Source organism: Mytilus galloprovincialis, chromosome 5 (assembly GCF_965363235.1).
Source record: "Mytilus galloprovincialis chromosome 5, xbMytGall1.hap1.1, whole genome shotgun sequence".
NCBI classification, from domain to species: Eukaryota; Metazoa; Mollusca; class Bivalvia; order Mytilida; family Mytilidae; genus Mytilus; species Mytilus galloprovincialis.
In genome coordinates, this window is record NC_134842.1 from 49,503,114 (window position 1) to 49,524,142 (window position 21,029).

Consider the following 21,029-nt stretch of genomic DNA (forward strand, 5'->3'; position numbering starts at 1 on the left):
TTTTGAGCCTTTGTATCAAATTGGTCCAAATTTATGTTCAAATTAAGCTTTGTTTGATTTTATCAAAAATTTAATTCTTGGGGTTTCTGATATGCTGAATCTAACCATGTGTATTTAGATTTAGAATATTGGGTAATACAGAAGGTAATGTAATGTCATACATGTCATATATTAAGTTCTTTGATCAAATTCTTTAAGTCAGGAACTTTTGATGTGTCAAATATTTAATCACAATCCAATTTTGATATAATTTAAATTTTTATAAAATTATTGTTGATTAGAAATTTAGGATAGATACAGTAAGTCTCACAGCCATCCAATATCATGAATATGATGACAATTAGCATGTTCATGTAGCCTAAGATTATACCTTAATATTGGTTTATTTGAGAAATTTAAAACATAGAGTTTTATATACCTTCAATACTTGCAAACATCATGAACATTATAGGATTAAACACATTTTTTCTAGAGGTTATTGCTGTAATGGCTGTGTAAACCGGGGCGATTAACTCACAAACTAAATATTCAGATTTGTATATATATGTCAAGTTTGTGAGCAGGGTTTCCCCTGGGTCAATTATTAATTTTGCCACCTCTTTCGCCAGAACAATATATTTTTCGCCACTTTATTATTTTATTCGCCAAGTATCATAAATATACTGTTTGTTTGAAATTTCCCTTCTTTCTATTTTCCCCCCTCCCCCAACCAAAATGAGTTTGCCCTATTGTTGTCTATGATTATTCTCAAACTCATCTTTTAGTTTACATTGTAAATTGTAATGAAGAAACACTAAACACTACTTTTTATACGATGGCAAAAATTGAAAATTTTTTGGTCGTTTATTGGTATCACGTTGGGGTCAGCGTCGTTGTCGTCGTCCGAATACTTTTGGTTTTCGCACTAAAACTTTAGTTTAAGTAAATAGAAATCTTTGAAATTCAAACACAAGGTTTATGACCATAAAAGGAAGGTGGGATTGATTTTGAAAGTTTTGGTCCCATCAGTTTAGGAATTAGGGGCCAAAAAGGGCCCAAATAAGCATTTTCTAGGTTTTCGCACTATAACTTTAGTTTAAGTGAATAGAAATCAATGATATTTTGACACAAAGTTTATGACCACAAAAGGAAGGTTGGGATTGATTTTGGGTGTTTTGGTTCCAACTGTAAGGAATTAGGGTGAAAAAAGGGGCCCAAATAAGCATTATTCTTGGTTTTTGCACAATAACTTAAGTATAAGTAAATAGAAATCATTGAAATTTAAACACACGGTTTATCATCACAAAAGGAAGGTTGGGATTGATTTTGGGAGTTGAGATCCCAACAGTTTAGGAATTAGGGGCCAAAAAGGGGCCCAAATAAGCATTTTTCTTGGTTTTCGTACCATAACTTTAGTATAAGTTAATAGAAATTTATGAAATTTAAACACAAGGTTTATGACCATGAAAGGAAGGTTGGGATTGAGTTTTGGTCCCAACAGTTCAGGAATAAGGGGTCCAAAGGGTCCAAAATTAAACTTTGTTTGATTTCATCAAAAATTGAATAATTGGGGTTCTTTGATATGCCGAATCTACAAAAAATGTTACTGTGTATGTAGATTCTTAATTTTTGGTCCCGTGTTCAAATTGGTCTACATTAAGGTCCAAAGGGTCCAAAATTAAACTTAGTTTGATTTTAACAAAAATTGAATCCTTGGGGTTCTAGGTGTAATACCACCAAATCATGGTACGTCACATCCGGTTGTATACGAAAGTAGGTTTAAAAAAATATTCCCTTGAATTTGACAGTTGTAGGTAATTAATCCTACATTTTATTACAGTAAAAACATTTCTGTGTCATAAACATATGTCTTGGGTATTTCAAAACACCATTATTTTTTATTTTGGATTTCTATAGAAAATTTTGTAATCTTGAGGTTACATGGTGACTAAACCTTGTACACAGATAAAATAAGGGGAGACATTTGATTGATTAACTTCCAATGATGGTTATTTTCTTATATGTAATTAAATGTTATGTGAATTTTTTTCTATAGTACTGGACAGGATAAAACTTTACTCATGCCAAGTATTTCTTTATTTGAAACAAAGATAAATTCTGCACATTTTTTTGAAAAGTACAAATTTAACAAAGACTAATAGGGGAAAATCAATGGTGGTATTACACCTTGATATGCTGAATCTAAAAATGTACTTAGATTTTTGATTATTGGCCCTGTTTTCAAGTTGGTCCAAATCAGGGTCCAAAATTAAACTTTGTTTGATTTTAACAAAAATTGAATTCTTGGGCTTCTTTGATATGCTGAATCTAAACATGTACTTAGATTTTTTATTATGGGCCCAGTTTTCTAGTTGGTCCAAATCAGGATCCAAAATTATTATATTAAGTATTGTGCAATAGCAAGAAATTTTCAATTGCACAGTATTCAGCAATAGCAAGAAATCTTCAATTGCACAGTATTGTGCAATAGCAAGTATTTTCAATTGCACAGTATTGCGCAATAGCAAGAAATATCTAATTGCACAATATTGCGCAATAGCAAGAAATTTTCAATTGGAGTTATCTTTCTTTGTCCAGAATAGTAGTTGAATCAACTTAAATCATTGTTATATACAATATACAATGTATATTCACTTTTACTACCAACTGATAAATTAAAACAATCTTTACCATTCAGTGAAAACAAGCACTTTTTTTACATTTTAATATTTTATGATGTATTTAAATGAGTAGTTATTGTTGCAAACTCCATTAGAAATTTGGATTGAGATCAGTTTTGGAATAAGGGAAAGGGAATTGTGAAAAAAAAATTGGGGGGGGGGTCAATTTTTCTCATTTCAGATTTCATGAATAAAAAGAAAATTTCTTCAAACATATTTTTGAGAGGATTTATATTCAACAGCATAGTGAATTGCTCAAAGGCAAAAAACAAATTTTAAGTTTATTAGACCACATTCATTCTGTGTCAGAAACCTATGCTGTGTCAACTATTTAATCACAATCCAAATTTAGAGCTGAATCCAGCTTGAATGTTGTGTCCATACTTGCCCCAACCGTTCAGGGTTCAACCTCTGCGGTCATATAAAGCTGCGCCATGCGGAGCATCTGGTTTAAAATAAGCTCTTTGCTTTTTTAGCTTATAGGGAAGGGGGGGGGATCCATTATATTTGGAACAACTTACCTTAAAGAGGGGTCCACTTACTTTCACTTTTAAAGAAGAGATACAAGTCCAGGAAGAAAATAAATTCCTGGACATGTCTGACCTTATAATTGCAGATAGATGTAAAGCTCTTTAGGAAAGGTTTCTTATTTTTTTAAAACAAAACAAATTTTGTATCACTTTAAATGGATCCCTCATTACATTTGTAGTAATAAAAAAAATACATTGAAGGGTTAACATGCATTTGAGTTGTTGATCTCAACCTGTTGAATATATTCCTTCATCCGGACAGTTTTCTATTCCAAACCAATGATATGAAAAAGTTGACGTAAAAATATGAAAAAGTTGAGACGTAAAAACTATCCTTGAAACACATGCATCGTCAAAACGACTTTAATGAAAAAAGACCATTTCAAATCAATTATCTATATCAAAGCCAAAAGTTGGCTTTAAACACGTGCGACGCAAAGTGGTAAAATCCTTTATGTGACATGTGACATATATGTCATTTAATCATATCATTTTGTCAAACAATACAATTAACACCTTCATCGATTAGTTCTTTGTTGCTTATATCTATTTTAAAAGGTGGTACCCAACACTTTCACTAAAATTAATTTGGCTCGTTTAATTTTCATAAAATTTTGTCAAGTATGTACTTTGACCCTTTAACAAAAATATAAAAATTTCAAAAATTTTGAACCAACTGTTTTGTCAGAAGAATTACACTGGTTATATAGCAGTTTGACAAACACCAATTTTGATCATTGAGAAGCTAAATATTCCTTTTACAACACAACGTAATTAAAACATTTAGATGACTTTACAGAGTTATCTCCCTGTTGTGGTAGGTACCATCTTAAATGCAATCACCTGATTATTGATTTTTTGTCAAAATTTTAACAAGCTTAAGGTCAATTCAGAGTATTGTCTGATCAGGTAAAGTCTGAGAAACTCAAAACAAACCAAATAAACAAGATTAAATTCTTTTGCAAATGATGGAATTTATTCACCACAATTATTATTTTTTCAAAATACGAAAATGGCAACTGCCAGCGTAAACCCTGTTTGTGAGTAAGAGACCCAGTTTACACATCAATAACCTCTAGAAAAAATGTGTTTAATCCTTATAATTCTTCAGGCAATCATAAGCGATTATTAATTAACATCATTTAATTGATGACTACTATATTTACCACCAAAAGCACAATGGAATATTGTAACTAAGGAGTATGCCACCATCTTTACTTTCTAAAAACCATAAATGTCCGATAAATGCAACAGGATTTAAAAAGAAATAGCACTTACCTCAAAAACTTCATTTTAACTAGATATAAACTGAATTTGAAGTGTACAAGTAACGAAATAATCTTCCCTTTGAAAGTTTTCTATCGTATGACATTGTGTTTTGCCTAAATTGCCATGACGTAAATTCACCAAATCATTCATGAAATTTCCCGGAATTGTGTATGAATCTTAATTTTATACAGTTATACATTTTTAAATAAAATTGAGAATGGAAATGGGATATGTGTCAAAGAGACAACAACAAGTAAAAACAACAGCAGAAGGTCACCAACAGGTCTTCAATGTAGCGAGAAATTCCCGCACCCGGAGGCATCGTTCAGAGTGCCCCTAAACAAATATATACTAGTGCAGTGATAATGAACGCCATACTAATTTCCAAATTGTACACAAGAAACTAAAATTAAAATAATACAAGACTAACAAAGGCCATAATATGCTACTTCCGGTGAAATGAATGTCACTTCCAGTCTCATAACTGGAACTTGACCTTGACCTTGACCTTTGACCTTTTGTACAAGGTCAAATGCCTTTATAATGAACTTAGTTAAAGTTATAATGAAATAACGTCATATCAAGACATTTCAGGGGCACCAACTCCTATAAGATGCCATTCAATTGTATAAGTCTAAATGTAGCATATCTTCATTACAATAAAGCAGACATTTTGCACTTGTTCTTTTATATGTATCTTTCAAAGTGTCAGATAAAATGCAAAAACAAGCAAAAGTCACAAATGAGAACTTGACCTTGACCTTTGACCTTGACCTCATTTTCTAAGTTAGTACCTAGGGGACTCATATAAAAACATTCCAGGGTTGTACGGTTAATGGTTTATAAGTTAAAAATACATGCCGACAAAGTTATTGTTTAAAGGTAATGAAGGTAGATAGATAACTGGCTTTGTTCCAAATAAGCCAAAAATTCCTCAAATTCCTAAGGATGTAACGAACAATTAAGAAAAAGAATTTTGTCGATATCTTTTTAGCTCACCTGGCCCGAAGGGCCAAGTGAGCTTTTCTCACCACTTGGCGTCCGTCGTCCGTCGTCGTCCATCGTCGTCCGTCGTCGTCGTCGTTAACAATTTACATTTTGAACTTCTTCTAGAGAACCACTGAATGGAATGGAACCAAACATGGCATGAATGTTCCTTATGAGGTGCTGACCAAGTGTTGTTACTTTGTAGCCGATCCATCATCCAAGATGGCCGCCAGCGGGGGACTTAGTTTAACATAGGACCCTATGGGAAATGCATACAAATGACTTCTTTTAGAGAACCACTGAATGGAATGAAACCAAACATGGCATGAATGTTCCTTATGAGGTACTGACCAAGTGTTGTTACTTTGTTGCCGATCCATCATCCAAGATGGCTGCTAGCCGGGGACTTAGTTTAACATAGGACCCTATGGGAAATGCATACAAATGACTTCTTTTAGAGAACCACTGAATGGAATAAAACCAAACATAGCATGAATGTTTCTTATGGGGTGCTGACCAAGTGTTGTTACTTTGTAGCCGATCTATCATCCAAGATGGCCGCCAGCAGGGGACTTAGTTTAACATAGGACCCTATGGGAAATGTATACAAATGACTTCTTTTAGAGAACCACTGAATTGAATGAAACCAAACATGGCATGAATGTTCCTTATGAGGTGCTGACCAAGTGTTGTTACTTTGTTGCCGATCCATCATCCAAGATGGCCGCCAGCGGGGGACTTAGTTCAACATAGGACCCTATGGGAAATGCATACAAATGACTTCTTCTAGAGAACAACTGAATGGAATGAAACCAAACATTGCATGAATGTTCCTTATGCCGTGCTGACCATGTGTTGTTTCTTTGTAGCCCATCCATTATCCAAGATGGCCGCCAGCATGGGACTTAGTTTAACATAGGACCCTATGGGAAATGCATACAAATGACTTCTTTTAGAGAACCACTGAATGGAATGAAATCAAACATGGCATGAATGTTCCTAATGTGGTGCTGACCAAGTGTTGTTACTTTGTAGCCGATCCATTATCCAAGATGGCCGCCAGCAGGGACTTAGTTTAACATAGGACCCTATTAGAAATGCATACAAATGACTTCTTTTAGAGAACCACTGAATGGAATAAAACTAAACATTGCATGAATGTTCCTTATGAGGTGCTGACTAAGTGTTGTTACTTTGTAGCCGATCCATCATCCAAGATGGCCGCCAGCAGGGGACTTAGTTTAACATAGGACCCTATGGGAAATGCATACAAATGACTGCTTTTAGAGAACCACTGAATTGAATGAAACCAAACATGGCATGAATGTTCCTTATGAGGTGCTGACCAAGTGTTGTTACTTTGTTGCCGATCCATCATCCAAGATGGCCGCCAGCGGCGGACTTAGTTTAACATAGGACCCTATGGGAAATGCATACAAATGACTTCCTCTAGAGAACCACTGAATGGAATGAAACCAAACATGGCATGAATGTTCCTTATGAGGTGCTGACCAAGTGTTGTTACTTTGTTGCCGATCCATCATCCAAGATGGCCGCCAGCTGGGAACTTAGTTTAACATAGGACCTAACCCGAATAATTCAGTCGTTATATTCCGCTGATCTACGAAGGCTACATTAACGCCTGAACGTCTTCCTCGATCAAGACCGTCAACCGGAATTTTCACACCGCTTTGCAATATGGGAATTTTGAGTTAAATTGACAGCTAAAGAAGGAGGAGTTCCGGAGCTAATTGATGTTAAATGATGTAAACTGATGTTAATTGATGTTAATTAATTATTATCGGATGTGTGTTAATTGAACACACGTGTTTGGTAAGACAATTACAAGAGAGTTGCGCAGACTCATTCTCCTGATCGCCGCTGATTGGCTCTCTCTCACAGAGAGCAGGCGACGCGGCCAATGATCATGAGGAGTTCAAGCCCTCGTGTGGGAGAAAATCGGACACGGAAAGGGCTTGAATTATTCGAGTTACATAGGACCCTATGGGAAATGCATACAAATGACTTCTTTTAGAGAACCACTGAATGGAATGAAATCAAACATGGCATGAATGTTCCTAATGTGGTGCTGACCAAGTGTTGTTACTTTGTAGCCGATCCATTATCCAAGATGGACGCCAGCGGGGGACTTAGTTTAACATAGGACCCTATGGGAAATGCATACAAATGACTTCTTTTAGAGAACAACTGAATGGAATGAAACCAAACATTGCATGAATGTTCCTTATGCCGTGCTGACCATGTGTTGTTTCTTTGTAGCCCATCCATTATCCAAGATGGCCGCCAGCATGGGACTTAGTTTAACATAGGACCCTATGGAAAATGCATACAAATGACTTCTTTTAGAGAACCACTGAATGGAATAAAACCAAACATGGCATGAATGTTCCTTATGAGGTGCTGACCAAGTGTTGTTACTTTGTAGCCGATCCGCAATCCAAGATGGCCGCCAGTGGGGGACTTTTGAATGAAATTAAACATGTTCCTTTCCTTATCAATGAGGTTGTGTTGTCACTTTTAGCCAAATTTTATATTTTTTCATATGATTTCAAAAACCCAAGTAGAATCAGGTGAGCGATACAGGCTCTTGAGAGCCTCTAGTTTTGTTACGAAGGAGATGCACACAAATGATAAACAGTGAATAGGGAGATAACTCTTACAAAGAAAATTGTTCGTCTTAGCAGGGTGAGATTTAAAACCGTATAAACTATACGATACAATATACAAAATATCTAAGCGACATATTGCGAAACAAAAATTTCAGAATGTGGCGGGAAAAAAAATAATAATAATCAGAACAAATACAAATATAAATCAATTGCTTTTAAAAAGCAATTGTAAACGGTCTTTCCCCCCTTAGAAACATGATTGTTTGTTGTGTGTGTGTGTGTGTGTGTGTTTGTTTGTTTGTTTGTTTGTTTGTTTGTTTGTTTGTTTGTTTGTTTGTTTGTTTGTTTGTTTGTTTGTTTGTTTGTTTGTTTGTTTCTGTAAGGGATCTATATTATTCCGGGGAAGTTTCATGTCTAGTTTGGAAAGTTTTTATTTTATTTTAGGTACAGCGCGCGCGTCAGATTGAGGAGACATCACATGACTTGGGTTTATAATAACGAAAACTTAGTATTTTTATTTCTCTTTAGGTCGGGATGTTGAACAGACAACATGTATAGAGACGGAATGTACACAATGTAATTTCTTTTGTCATTGTAGGAGGAAATTGACATTTTTGATCACAGTTCACCAGCAGTGCATGTTTTGGATTTAATTGATCTGGTGTAACTTTAATACACATTTAAGGATTATTTTCTGATAATGTACATTTTTCAGCACCTGTTTATAACACAGATTAGTATTTCAATCTCGGAGCGGACATTTTATTGTAGGTTTTTACTGAGATTTACGGACCTAGCAAGCGATTTTTACGGCATTGCCATTTCGTTTCTCTAGGAAAAGTCTTGAGAGATATCTGCACCAAATTTTTTTATGAATCTTTAGTACATGTATGCCCTGCTGCCTGCAAATTTTCAGGTCGATTCGACTTGTAGTTTCAGAGTACATGTGGATTTTTTTCTTGAAACAAGCGAAAAAACCCAAATTAGAACTTGGACCCCGTATTAAACACACATAACGGAAGCATATATACAATGATTGATTGGTTGGTTGGTTGGTTGATATATTGATTGATTGATTGATTGGTTAATTGGTTGGTTGATTAAACACGTTGGATAGGGTCAATTGAAACAGCGAAAAAGAAACAAAAAAGATCTTGATTAAACACATGAGACAGAAAATTGCATGCACTGATTGATTGATTGATTGATTGATTGATTGGTTGATTGATTGATTGATTGATTGATTGATTGATTAAACACGTTAGATAGGGCAATTGAAACAGCGAAAAAGAAACAAAAAAGATCTTGATTAAACACATGAGACAGAAACATTCATGCATTGATTGATTGATTGATTGATTGATTGATTGGGTGGTTTGTTGGTTGATTGGTTGGAGGGTTGGTTGGTTGGAATTCAAACACACATAAAACTCTTTAAATAGTGCCAAAAAACACACAATTTGCCTCTAAGTACATGAACTTGACCTTTGACCTTGTGACATTCGTCAAGGTCATTGCTCTACAATGTCATTGCAAAACACCGTATGGGCCAAGGACCTTTTGTTCAAGAGTTTTGCCTAATAATGGCTTTTTATAAACCATCAATGGGGGTTATGTCCCTTACATAATGGTAAAACGAATACAGTCATAATGTAACAAAGTTGCCCCTTGAAGTACTAAGCAATTTTCACTGCTTAAATTTTCTGTATCTATAACCATTCAAGAATTATAGGGAAATCAAAGACATATGAAAATCTAAAATATGACCTTGACCTTTGACCTTGATCTATATTTCTAAGTTAGGACCCAGGGACCTCAAATAAAAACATTCCTGGGTTATACGGTTAACGGTTTATGAGTTAAAAAAGCATACCGACAAATTTATTTGGTAAAGGTAGATAACTCCTATAAAATTTCATCGAATCGCTTCGATCCAAATTAGCCAAAAATTTCTGAGGATGTAACGAACAATTTGTAAAAGGAATTTTGTCGCTTTCTTTTATTGTTACGAAGGAGATGCACACACATGATAAACAGTGAATAGGGAGATAACTCTTACAAAGAAAATGGTGCGCCTTAGCAGGGTGAAATTTAAAAGCGCATAAACTATACGATACCATATGAGAAATATCTAAGCGTCATATTGCGAAACAAACATTTATCGCAAGAACAAAATTTGGCGGAAAAAGAAAAAAAAAATAATAATAATCAGAACAAATACAATAGTTCTTTCCACAGAAAAGTGGAAAGACCTAATTAAAAACCAATTGTTCAGAGAACAATTGAAAGTCTTTCCACAACAAAGAAATTTTGATAAGAAGATAGTTTCTTCATGCTAATGCAATAAATAATGGTTTAATTATACTTTTGAATGATGTAAGGGAGATTATATACTACTTCCGGTGAAATGAATGTCACTTCCGTTCTCATATGAATGCTTCTTTCACACTGATTCCAAAAATATATAGTTTCTATTTACTTTTGTATGTAGAATGGGAGATAATTGGCCACTTCCGGTTTGTTGGAAGTCTTCAGTAATCAGTTTATGTATCTATATGACAAAATACATGGATTCTGAGTATTTTGATATGAAAAAATTGCAAAAAAGGCTACTTCCGGTTTTCTCAAGGTCACTTCCGGTAGTCATTTTTCAAGGTCATTTGTCACCTAATCTTTTGTACAAGGTCAAATGCCTTTATAATGAACATAGTTGAAGTCATAATCAAATAACCTCATATCAAGACATTTGAGGGGCAACAACTCCTATAAGATGCCATTAAATTGTATTAGACTAAATGTAGCATATCTTCATTACAATAAAGCTTACATTTTGCACTTGTTCTTTAGTATGTATCTTTCAAAGTGTCGGAGAAAATGCAAAAACAAGCAAAAGTCACAATTGAGAACATGACCTTGACCTTTGACCTTGACCTCATTTTCTAAGTTAGGACCTAGGGGACTCAAATAAAAACATTCCAGGGTTATACGGTTAACTGTTTATGAGTTAAATGAACATACCGACAAATTTATTTTGTCAAGGGAGATAACTCCATAAAAATTTCATCGAATCGCTTCGATCCAAATAAGCCAAAAATTACTGAGGATGTAATGAACAATTTGTAAAAAGAATTTTGTCGATATCTTTTTTTGTTACGAAGGAGATGCACATAGATGAAAAACAGTGAATAGGGAGATAACTTTTACAAAGAAAATGGTTCGGCTTAGCAGGGTGAAATTTAAAAGCGCATAAACTATACGATACATTATGAGAAATATTTAAGCGACATATTGCGAAACAAACATTTATCGCAAGAACAAAATTTGGCGGAAAAAAAAATATAATAATAATAATAATAATCAGAACAAATACAATAGTTCTTTCCACAAAAGTGGAAAGACCTAATAATAATAATAATCAGAACAAAAACAATAAGTCTTTCCACAGAAAAGTGGAAAGACTTAAGGTTAATGTTTTTGGTTGAGGTAGTTTTTGATGAAGTTGAAGTCCAATCAATTTGTAACTTAGTACACATGTTCCCTATGATATGATCTTTCTAATTTTAATGTCAAATTAAAGTATTGACCCCAATTTCATGGTCCACTGAACAAAGAAGAAGATAGTGTGAAGCTCAGGTTAAAGTTTTTGGTCAAGGTAGTTTTTGATGAAGTTGAAGTCCAATCAACTTGAAACTTAGTACACATATTAACTATGATATGATCTTTCCAATTTTAATGCCAAATTAAAGTATTGACCCCAATTTCACGGTCCAGTGAACATGTAAAATGATAGTGCGAGTGGGGCATCCGTGTACTATATATGGACACATTCTTGTTTTTTTCTGTTATATGTGCATTAAATAGAAAAAAGTCTACTGTTATGTTTATTTGTTTTTCAATCTCAATTTGATAAAAATCCTGGGATCCTTTTATGCATGTGTATTGCGCATGAATAGATCACTGAAGTTTATGAAAGTGGTTTCAGAAACATGAAATCAGGAGCCTGTAATTCAGTGGTTTTACGTTTGTTTATGTGTTACATATTTGTTGTTCGTTCATTTTTAACCGGATTTTTGTGACAAAAATGTCGGTTATTGATTTGGGGATGTACAGCGGGCAACCAGTCGGGCGGGCGGCCGGGCAGCAACTAAATATTGTCCGTGCATTTACTCATGAACCGTTCAACCAAAGCTTTTCAAATTTTAATATGTTGTTACAGACAATAAAATGAAGATTTTGACTTTTACCCTTCAGGAGTTATGGTTCTTGAAAGATTGAAAAATGGCTTTTCCAGTCTTGTCTGTGCATTTACGCATGAACTTATCAACCAAAGCTTCCCAAATTTTAACATGTTGTTACTGATGACAAAATGGAGGTCAAGTTTAATTATGACGATTTTGACTTTTACCTTTCAGGAGTTATGGTTCTTGAAAGATTGAAAAATGGCTTTTCCAGTCGTGTCTGTGCATTTACCCATGAACTGTTCAACCATAGCTTTTCAAATTTTAATATGTTGTTACTGATGACAAAATGGAGGTCAAGTTCAATAATGACGATTTTGACTTTTGCCGTTCAGGAGTTATGGTTCTTGAAAGACTGAAAAATGGCATTTCCAGTTATGTCCGTGCATTTACACATGAACTGTTCAACCAAAGCTTCTCAAATTTTAATATGTTGTTACTGATGACTAAATGGAGGTCAAGTTCAATAATGACGATTTTGACTTTTACCGTTCAGGAGTTATGGTTCTTGAAAGATTGAAAAATGGCTTTTCCAGTTGTGCCTGTGCATTTACTCATGAACCATTCAACCTAAGCTTTTCAAATTTTGATATGTTGATACTGATGACAAAATGGAGGTCAAATTTGATATTGACGATTTTCATTTTCACCGTTCATCAGTTATGGTTCTTGTGATATTGGCAGGATACAAATAAATGTTAATAAATTTGGTTTGCTGTTGTTGTGACAGCCTCTTGTTTTACATAAATAGACCATTAGTTTTCTCGTTTGAATTGTTTTACATTGTCTTATCAGGGCCTATTATAGCTGACTATGGGGTATGGGCTTTGATCATTGTTGAAGGCCGTACAGTGACCTATAGTTGTTAATGACTGTGTCATTTTGGTCTTTTGTGGATAGTTGTCTCATTGGTAATCATACCACATCTTCTTTTTTATATTTATTGGAGTGTAAACCAAGGGGGAATAATGAAATTGACCAATCCTGTTCAAGTATTTATTGATATATGCAAATCATATTATTATAAGAATTATTAATGTATCATTTTCTCGTTTGAATTGTTTTACATTGTCTTATCGGGGCCTATTATAGCTGACTATGCGGTATGGGCTTTGATCATTGTTGAAGGCCGTACAGTGACCTATAGTTGTTAATGTCTGTATCATTTTGGTCTTTTGTGGATAGTTGTCTCATTGGCATTCATACCACATCTTCTTTTTTATATTTATTGAAGTGTAAACCAAGGGGGAATAATGAAATTGACCAATCCCGTTCAAGTATTTATTGATATATGTAAATCATATTATTATAAGAATTATTAATGTATCATGTTCATAGATATCTGTTAATTGTATTCTTTTATTTCAGGGATCTATTACAGATTCACAGATATCAAATTGGAGTCAGACGTCAGAATTTTTGTGGCACAGGTAAGTACATGTACTGATCATCAACTTGGTAATGTTAATAACTGTTTGACACTGATCTCAAATAATACTGTGAGTTCCTTAAAATTGCAACTAAAACAACTTGGAATACATGTAGTACATCAGACTGCACCAAAAGATACTATACACGAAAAACTGAGGAAGTAGTATCACACATATTTGAATTGCACCTGGCCAGTCTGATGAATTTAAAAGAAAGCAAAACTATCTTCTGGAATTACAACTTCATTACCTGAAGGATTTATATTAACATTATTTAAGATGAACATACAGACTGAAAACAATGTATTAAAGTAGCAACTGCTGGCTGTTCTGTCCAAAAAATACACAAAGTCAGATATAAACAGATACATACCTAACATTTCAAGCTACATGTATTATCAGTCTAAATATTAGATATTGAAACCACAGGATTAGTTGACATGGTCAAAGAAAAACACCCCAGACAAAGGATGAACACTGTCAAATTAAAACATTTTATGGCATTCTTAACTGACTCCTGTTTTGTTCAATCAGTTAGTTAAATGTATGAAACACCAGATATGAAATTGGACTCTGTGGCAAAAGTCTAAGTATTCCAGATGTAGTCAGAACAGTATGTCTTTCACAGATGGTTAATATATATATGATACATATCTTTCTTATTGTGAAATACTGACTTTACTCCATTAAGAAAATCATCCTTGTATAGAATCTTACAAACATATGCAGCTTCAAAAAGAACAAGTTTACAAGGTCTAGACAATATTGCAGCAGATGAAAATGACACATTTACACCGACGTTTTGCATTTGCGCCGATCTGCATTTCATTTGCGCCGATTTTTTCTTTCATTTGCGCCGATTTTTTTTTCATTTGCGCCGATTTTTTTACCGGTAAATTACAGGTGAATAGATATAAGAAGATGTGGTACCGTATGAGTGCCAATGAGACAACTCTCTAACAAAGTCATGTTATTTTTCATTAATTATTATAGACGTCTTCGGTTAGCCACTTGTACAAATGAAATGAATTGTCAATCATAACATGTATATATATATATATATAACTGTTGTCCCCTGCTCACCACGGGGAGATGGAAGAAGGACCACAGGAAACATCTCCAGACTTTTTCCTTGACCATACCCGTAGTTCATAGCCTCTGACTTTCGGTCATCTGCCACATGGTTATGCTCGTTTCGTGTTTTGATAATAGTCAGACTATCAGAATCCGTGGTGACTGGATTTAGACGATTGTATGGTTCATTAGTAAGATATGTTTTAGGACACTGACCTTCCTGTATGTATGATCGTCGCTGATTAAAGAATTGACTCCTCGGCTTAGTTTTAATGTGCAATATGTCCATCATGTTACAACGAAGTTCCAGAACAATATGAATCAAAATTAACTAATTAAACATAAGTGAACAACATTTATAACCAGATATTACCAATGGTATAGTACATGTACAAGTATTAACTTACCTGTAAATCTCATTAGGAGCAAATATAAAATCGGCGCAAATGAAAAAACGAAATCGGCGCAAATGAAAAAACGAAATCGGCGCAAATGATAGAATGAAAATTTCTAAAATCGGCGCAAATGTCATACGCCCATTTACACGACTTGAAGAGATGATTGATGAGCTTCATAATAAGGGATCCACATGTATGTCAAATGAACAGCCCAAGTTTTGTAAGAATAAGCTTTCTGCAGCAAAGCAGTGCCTTAAAATTGATTTTAAACTACGTCATGTACATTGTGCATCTCAGAGTAGACGTGCAGACCATTGCATTACTTGACTTCTCAGTTACCCCAAAAGGCTAGAATTATACTCAGCATGTGATCATGAGCAGTGTCTGCTGATTCGAGATGTTGAAAATGTTACAGTGTGCTCAGTTCTGTGAAGATTCAGGAGAGAAAATTAACTGTATCAAACCATGGATCAGATGCATGTCTGGAAGAGACATATAGTCTGAACAATCAACTAAGACCAATCACAACTGGATATCCTAAAGGACCTCAAGCCTCAGCAGATTTTAATAATCATGGAGTTTGCAATGAAATTCCTGCCATAAAAGGTATATAACTATATATTCAAATGCATAAAATTTAGATTTTTATACGACCGCAAAATTTGAAAAATTTTTCGTCGTATATTGCTATCACGTTGGCGTCGTCGTCTACGTCGTCGTCGGCGTCGTCGTTGTCGTCTGCGTCGTCGTCGTCGTCATCGTCCGAATACTTTTAGTTTTCGCACTCTAACTTTAGTAAAAGTGAATGGAAATCTATGAAATTTTAACACAAGGTTCATGACCACAAAAGGAAGGTTGGTATTGATTTTGGGAGTTTTGGTCCTAACATTTTAGGAATTAGGGGCCAAAAAGGGCCCAAATAAGCATTTTCTTGGTTTTCGCACTATAACTTTAGTTTAAGTTAATAGAAATCTATGAAATTTTGACACAAGATTTATGACCACAAAAAAACGGTTGGGATTGATTTTGGGAGTTTTGGTTTCAACAGTTTAGGAATAAGGGGCCAAAAAAGGGCCCAAATAAGCATTATTCTTGGTTTTCGCACAATAACTTTAGTTTAAGTAAATAGAAATCATTGAAATTTAAACACAATGTTAATGACTACAAAAGGAAGGTTGGTATTGATTTTTGGAGTTTAGGTCCCAACAGTTTAGGAATTAGGGGCCAAAAAGGGACCCAAATAAGCATTTTTCTTGGTTTTCGCACCATAACGTTAGTATAAGTAAATAGAAATCTATGAAATTTAAACACAAGGTTTATGACCATAAAAGGAAGTTGGTATTGATTTTGGGAGTTTTGGTCCCAACAGAATAAGGGGCCCAAAGGGTCCAAAATTAAACTTTGTTTGATTTCATCAAAATTGAATAATTGGGGTTCTTTGATATGCCGAATCTAACTGTCATGACTGTGTATGTAGATTCTTAACTTTTGGTCCCGTTTTCAAATTGGTCTACATTAAGGTCCAAAGGGTCCAAAATTAAACTTAGTTTGATTTTGACAAAAAATGAATCAGTTAGGTTCTTTGATATGCTGAATCTAAAAATGTACTTAGATTCTTGATTATTGGCCCAGTTTTCAAGTTGGTCCAAATCGGGGTCCAAAATTAAACTTTGTTTGATTTCATCAAAAATTGAATAAATGGGGTTCTTTGATATACCAAATCTAACTGTGTATGTAGATTCTTCATTTTTGGTCCTGTTTTCAAATTGGTCTACACTAAAGTCCAAAGGGTCCAAAATTAAACTTAGTCTGATTTTAACAAAAATTGAAATCTTGGGGTTCTTTGATATGCTGAATCCAAAAATGTACTTAGATTTTTTATTATGGGCCCAGTTTTCAAGTTGGTCCAAATCAGGATCTAAAATTATTATATTAAGTATTGTGCAATAGCAAGTCTTTTCAATTGCACAGTATTGCGCAATGGCAAGAAATATCTAATTGCACAATATTGTGAAATAGCAAATTTTTTTTTAATTAGAGTTATCTTTCTTTGTCCAGAATAGTAAGCAAGAAATATCTAATTGCAAAATATTGTGCAATAGCAAGATTTTTTTTTAATTGGAGTTATCTTTCTTTGTCCAGAATCAACTTAAATCTTTGTTATATACAATATACAATGTATATTCACTTTTTACTACCAACTGATAAATTAAAATAATCTTTACCATTCAGTGATAACAAGCAGTTTTTTTACATCTTAATATTTTATGATGTATTTAAATGAGTAGTTATTGTTGCAAACTCCATTAGAAATTTTAATTGAGATTAGTTTTGGAATAAAGGAAAGGGGGATGTGATTAAAAAAATTGGGTTCAATTTTTCTCATTTGAAATTTCATAAATAAAAAAGAAAATTTCTTCAAACATTTTTTTGAGAGGTTTAATATTCAACAGCATAGTGAATTGCTCGAAGAGAAAACAAAAATTTCAAGTTCATTAGAACACATTCATTCTGTGTCAGAAACCTATGATGTGTCAACTATTTAATCACAATCCAAATTTAGAGCTGAATCCAGCTTGAATGTTGTGTCCATACTTGCCCCAACCGTTCAGGGTTCAACCTCTGTGGTCGTATAAAGCTACGCCCTGCGGAGCATCTGGTTTTTCTGATGAACACATGAAGAAGGAGCTCACTTCTTTCAATGCATACATACACATTCTCAGTCAAATTCAGTGTTTACAGTCAAATATGCCAGATTACATGTACATGTATATAATTTATTTGTTAAGCATGAAGGATTATGATACAAAATGTGAATTGTATGCAATTATTCATATTTGCTAGACAAATAAATAGCTTATACTGCAAAAGTATCTGTTTTCACCACATAAATGTCATTATGGTGTCATTTGTTTACATCACAACACCATTTGTATTTATATACTATACATGTAGATAGTGTAAAAAAAATAAAACTCTGGAACGATGAACAGAAAATGGAACATTAACAATGATTAAAAAAAAAATGGTATTTTTACCTAATAGTGATATATATGATAGTGGGATTTTGTATTGACAGTTTTTATGGACATTTACTTTTAGATATACCTTGGAGTATGGAACATATACCTTTGTTATACATGTATCTTTCTTTTTTGTTACAGTATCGAGAAAAACAGAGTGATTGGTTTGGTCAACATGGTAAGAACTGACATGTGACAGTTTGCATCATGGGGGATCCTAATGGAAAATTGTGTGTAAGTAAAATAAAATCTCTTATGTCTGAGATTTTTATTTCATGTACATTAATTATAACCCATGGATCAAAGTTCTGTAGGGTATAATGTTTTTGACTTTGTCCATCAGTCCTGTTCTAGTCATCCCAACTCCTCTGAAACCACTCAACAGAATTTTATAAAACTCTGTAGATAACAAGAACAAAATATGTAGATGTGTTTATCGACAGAAAATTACGATACACTGTTTTTTCTTTCATTACAATACATTGCAATATTAAAAAAAAAAAATATCAGATTTTTATAAATAAGCAAGTTATAATATAACTTCTGAATGAATTAAAATAAATCTTACACAATCGTCTGTGGGTGCGTTATATGTGGGCACACTGTGACCATGTGATTGTTTCAAATCATCAATCATTTGATTCAAATGTCATGAATGTGGGAGATTAATAAATGATGTAAAAAAATCTGTAAACACAAAAACATGATAAAGACAAGAAGAAGAATTTAAAATTTGCAAATCCAAAAACAAACAAAATTTGCAGAGTTTTCTCCAGCTGGGATGCGTTGGTTTTTATTGAGTCCTAAGTTAAATTATGACCATATTTGTTGACCATTGTAACAACTAGATATGGCTTTTTATTCCCTCTATGTCATGTGTGCGTTTTTGAAATTTGCATGTGAATATTAACAGAACTTCTCATTATTACCATGTAAATATTTTTTGTAAAAAATGCAAAATAACTTCAAAATGTATGTACACATTATACTTATGATATTTTTTTTCTTGTAGCACAGAACCTTTACTCATTTGTTTAAATCCGAGAAATAAGATTGGTTTACTGTGGCATCAATTCTAGAAAACACCTTTTCCACTGTTAAGCTACAAGTTCCAAATATAAGAGATACTTTTGTCATCCTACTTACACCTGAAATATACTTTTATTAATTGTTGCAATGCCAATGGCGTCTTTGCAGGGTTACTCACACTAACAAAGAAATTCACTTATGTTAAATCAGGGTACTCACCATTTGACCATGACCTTAGGATGAAAGACAACAGCCAAAGCACCCTTCCTTTGCTTTTAATTTTTTTCCCCAATAATACATGTACATGTATGATTTTGTATACATTATTGTTCTTCTAAAACTTCATGCAATGAAAATAGCATGAAATATATGCTTTCAAAATGTTGCTATACATTTCTTTGTTCATATCTTGCAAAAGTGTAATTATCTTCTTTTCATACTGGAACCATTCACATGTGCTTCGATACAATGACCATATTTCTGGCGACTACATGATGTTTGGCTAATTAAAATGATTAAAATCTTTTTGTAAGTGCTGTTATACATAACAAAAAAAGTAGAATAACAGAAATACTGAAATCCAAGAAAAATCCTACAACAACCATGACAACTGACAAAATCTAATCACCAAATTCATCAAGCAACATAATCCAACGTTAACAGTTCTGAATATAAGTTACACAATACTTTACAATTGTTAAGCACTGGTTATGTTTCATGCTATTTAAAATCCTAATAATTATAAACAACCTTGGCTTATGTAGTTAGGATTAATTTCTGCAAGCACTTAGTATAATAAACATACTGCCCTCAATTGATGCAATTCTGGGCTGGCAAACAACTGCATTCAGAAATATTAATTCAACACTTGCAACTTCGTCTTAATGTTAGATTTATTTTTCTTTATTGGATATTGTACATCAACACTTAAGACAGTATATATATTTACTACATATTTATTTTTGTATTTTTTTTCTTTTCTAGATCAGATAACACAGGATGTTACCACTGTGGTATGGCTATCAATTCATGGCATTAGTGAGCCGAAAGGTTTGTAAATATTGTAGCTTTGCCTTTTATTTTTCAACCTTTTATTTTTAATTTTGTGTTAAATGAGGTCTTAATTTCCATTTAAGTTAAATATTTCTTTACAATTATGGAAACAATGCTGAATTTTCTGTTTCCATTCTCTAACTGAAGTTTGCATCAACCAAATAATATAAAAAATGTATACACAATGCTTATTCACACAAATTTTTAATGAAGCATGAATTTGGGTACATTCACTTTTAACGTTATGGGTTTATATGTCCGTTTGATACAACCGCAAAAATAATTAAAAAAAATTTAGTTGATATTTGTTATACGTTGTTGTCATCTGCCTTGTTGAGCGTCATCCAAGACCAATGATTTCGGGATAATAACTTTAGTATGAATAAGTAAATAGAAATCTATGACCACAAAAGGAAGATTGGGATTGATTTTTAGTGTTTTGGTTCCAACAGTTTAGGAATGAGGGGCCAAAAGGGTCCAAAATTAAACTTTGTTTGATTTCATCAAACATTGAATTATTGGGGTTCTTTGATATGCCGATTCTAATCGTTTATTTAGATTTGTGATGTCTGGGCCCCTTTATCAAATTGGTCCACATTGAGTTCTATAGGTTCCAAAATTAAACTTTCTTTGATTTCATCAAAAATTGAATTGTTGGGGTTCTTTTTAAAATATGCTGAATCAATCATGTATTTAGATTTTGTATAT

General features: G+C 33.5%; 2 long non-coding RNA genes across 2 annotated transcripts in view; both read left to right on the top strand.

The window, feature by feature from the left end:
- Positions 1-20,772, top strand: part of LOC143075971 (uncharacterized) — a 31,411-nt gene extending 10,639 nt beyond the window's left edge. The window contains exons 4-5 of the long non-coding RNA XR_012978487.1: positions 13,683-15,822; positions 20,253-20,772. This is a non-coding gene — a long non-coding RNA (uncharacterized LOC143075971). The remainder of the gene's footprint in view (positions 1-13,682; positions 15,823-20,252) is intronic.
- LOC143075972 (uncharacterized) overlaps positions 1-21,029 on the top strand; it is a 192,865-nt gene that overhangs the window by 46,063 nt on the left and 125,773 nt on the right. The window lies entirely within an intron of this gene.